The sequence below is a fragment of the Montipora capricornis genome, chromosome 7 (genome assembly GCF_036669925.1).
Source record: "Montipora capricornis isolate CH-2021 chromosome 7, ASM3666992v2, whole genome shotgun sequence".
In the NCBI taxonomy this organism is placed as follows: domain Eukaryota; kingdom Metazoa; phylum Cnidaria; class Anthozoa; order Scleractinia; family Acroporidae; genus Montipora; species Montipora capricornis.
The window spans coordinates 20,951,783-20,955,197 of NC_090889.1; the positions used below are offsets into that span (position 1 = coordinate 20,951,783).

The following is a 3,415-nucleotide window of genomic DNA, read 5'->3' on the forward strand; positions in this document are numbered from 1 at the left end:
AATATATGAAGCTCTCAGTACAACTGTATTTGACCTATTGATTTGAGGGTGTTCACACATATTGATACATCCTTTGTGAACGCAATGAACAAGTGTCAGTCAGTTTGACTGACGGCTTGTCAATCAACCCAGGAAAATAATCAAATATTTGAGGATTTTGAAGTCAAATATCTCCCGTTGCCAGAGAGCCTCAACATCAGAGTCCAGTTCTCCTTTGTCCAGTTCCTTAGTTTCTGCATATGCCTAGCAATTATTTATTAAATAAATTGCTAAATTAAATCAAATTAAATCAAATCAAATCAAATCAAGGTAAGTGTGAATTCTTCATTATTGGAGCTCGTGTCAGCTTTCCAGAATTATTTTTAATGCAGTCATTGCAGTGGATGCACCTACTGCCCCAGGCTGTTAAAAGTGTTGCAAACAGTGTTGTTTCTTAATATCTGTAGATAGTAAAGCTTTATCTAAAATACCTGCACCAACTGGGACAACATTGTTCCACTTTGCTTTGATTTCTTTTGCCATCTTGGGATTTATCCCCCTCTCAACCTTTCGCCTCTGATTTCCATGTAGCGGATGCTGGCACTTCGTTGTAGGTCTGAATCTTACTCCAAGTTCTGTCGATGTTTGGGGCATATTGTGAAATTGCGGCCATTGGAATCATCAAATGAACCAATGCGAGCCAGAATATGCTCCTTCTCAGATGCAACGCTCGTTTGTGATACTTTGACGTCTCTCAGATGTTCTTTTATGACCTCAGGGGTACAAGTTGCTGCCGTCCTGGCCAGCGCGAAGAAATATCACATTTGTTTCCACAGAGGCTGGTAAATGAACACAATAACTGAGCCATCGCAAATCTCACAATTTGAATGCGTACTTGAAATGACGGATTCCACAGTATGTGGCCGTAAATGATGACTTACGTGGATGGAATGCGATCAATGCAGTTGCCGAAGTGAAGGAGTGAAAACTTTTGGCAGAAGTGTGAATTCTTTGATAGGCGGTTATGTTTAAAGTGATTTTAATTTCAGGGTCGAAGGAGTGGGTCGCACTAGGGAAATTTTGACCAAATTTGTATTTGTGTAACATTAAAATCTGTCATCACACCACATTTCCTTATGCGACCGATGTTTCACAAATTTCTAAAATTTCGGAAATTTCGCAAAAACTTCAAAGACACCGAAGTGTATGGGTGGAGCAGGCAGATTTTGCTACCGGAGCTGTCAATGCCAGTCATTGGACCCAGATATGACCTGCAGTTAAATGGCAATGTTATTGTACACTGGAATTTGCTTGTCATGAAGCACTTGACATGTGACCCTGAAATCCCCCCAGCTGGGAAACTGTGAAAACCCAGTTACGAAAATAAACAGTTAAATGAAACAATTATGAATGTTTCATGCCGTACAACAGCAATTAGCTGATTTTGAGAAGCAAAACAGAAACATCGCGATTTTGCCGTCAATAGTTTGGTGACACGCACCTCTTTTAAACGTGAATCTTTGATGTCTTCTCAAAATATCAAAAGTTTTTATTATTTGTTACCATCCGTGATAAATTTCTTGCATAAGAAGCTCAAACATTTCGGTTTGTCTGCCAGAGTGGCCGTCAATTGCCAGAATTGTGTGTCAAGTGAAGTTGAAAGAAACGCGTTTTATGTGCTGTTTATAGTGGCATCTAAACCGAAAAAACGGGAGTGCCCAAAAATATTTTTGATGTTGTTAAGAGACGAAATAATGGACTACAAAGGGACATAAAAACTACTGTTGAGGCTCTCTGGCAACGGGAGATATTTGACTTCAAAATCATCAAATATTTGAATTTTTCAAAATGTCTCACAACGCACTCACTTATTTTTCTGGGTTGATTGACAAGCCATCAATCAAACTGACTGACACTTGTTCCTTGCGTTCACTAAGGATGTATCAATATGTGTGAACACCCTCAAATCAATAGGTCAAGTACAGTTGTACTGAGAGCTTCATATATTTTGCACAATTTGAAGCAATTTCCATGGTAAAAGTCTGATAAATCCACGGGGTGGCCTATCTCCCCCCTGAAAGATCCAAAACACAAACCAGTTTGTATTTTTCAGATTTGGGGTAGACCCTTTAAACTGGCAAAGTTTCATAGAAATCGGTGAAATGGCATGTAGCAGCCCTGCCTGGTGCTCTCGTGGACTCACTCTTAAAGTGGAAAATGGTTTTCCCACTGCAAACTTCTTTTCTTGGTTAACTACTGCTACTTTCTTTTCTAATTCACAAATTTTTGCCTTCAAAAGTGCATTTTGTGCTTTCAGGATTTGAAGCTGACCGTCTTGATGGACTGCTAATGGTGGAGGCTGCTGATGGAGGTTGATAGACTCACTAGTGAAGTGAGGATTATAAACCCGCTTTCGCTTTACACCATCACCAGTGGGCAGCCAAAAATCACACATGAAACTATTCATTGTCAAACCCTTTTCCGAAAGCAAACATTGACCGCCAATTTTGAAATAGGCGCCAAGTAATAATTTATTGTGGTAGCCTAATTCCATAAAAGGATGTAATATATTATCACTCTGCTAAGCTACGCGAGAGAAATGACAAATATTTCTTCTACTTATCTCTGTTGACAAATTTCTTCATCAGTTCTTTTACTGTCTTTTAAACCTCAAATAAAAGCAATGATTAGAATAGCTACAAAAGATATTGAAGTCATACAAACATTGATCAAGGATTGTTTACGTATTTTCAAGGGGTCCCACAGAGGAATATTCGGGTTCTTTTTCCTATTTTTAAAAAGAAGACAGAGGGTTGCCACACTCTTCGCTTTCGTCCGCCATGTTGGTTCTATGGTGTCTGAGATGGCGTTGGCCAATCAAAAGCAAGAGTTTTCAGTCCCAGTCTCCGTGTTATCCATGCGAGAGCTCTCGGGGAGATATCAGTGAGTCAATTTTTCTCTCAGTGGACTACCCAAGATCTGTGTTTTTGCCATTTTAAAGAAACCGTCGATATTTTCTTCCAGCGGCATATCCTAATCCTCAGTTCCCGCCAAATTGGTTCGTGAGTGAATGAAACTCGAAAAAGGCCGTACCGTGGCCCGCATTAGACGAGAAAATTCAATTTCAGAGAAAAGGAGAATGAGAAACGAGCGAAACAAACGGAAGCAACATTTAAGGACTGCAAAGAAAAGGAAGGACGCTGACATTCAGAAACAAAAGGAAAAAGCACTAAGAAATTGGCGCGCTTATACTATGCTAAATGGGGGGAACTGATGCAGCAATCCAAGCAAAACAAATCCAGGAATCCTGATAAAAGTAAAGTAAGGTGATCATATTCGATTTCTTAACGAGAAAAACAACAAACGAACTGAACATCACAATACCACCATTTGTAAGCTGCATTATTTTCCAGGGTGAGCCTCCATTTCATCAATG

The 3,415-nt window shown here is 39.6% G+C and overlaps 1 long non-coding RNA gene across 1 annotated transcript in view; it reads right to left on the bottom strand.

Moving 5' to 3' along the window:
• LOC138057702 (uncharacterized) overlaps nt 1-1,975 on the bottom strand; it is a 3,146-nt gene extending 1,171 nt beyond the window's left edge. Inside the window, exons 1-2 of the long non-coding RNA XR_011133700.1 lie at nt 1,848-1,975; nt 471-818 (exon numbers count right to left, since the gene is read on the bottom strand). This is a non-coding gene — a long non-coding RNA (uncharacterized lncRNA). The remainder of the gene's footprint in view (nt 1-470; nt 819-1,847) is intronic.
• Between the last annotated feature and the right edge of the window lie 1,440 nt (nt 1,976-3,415).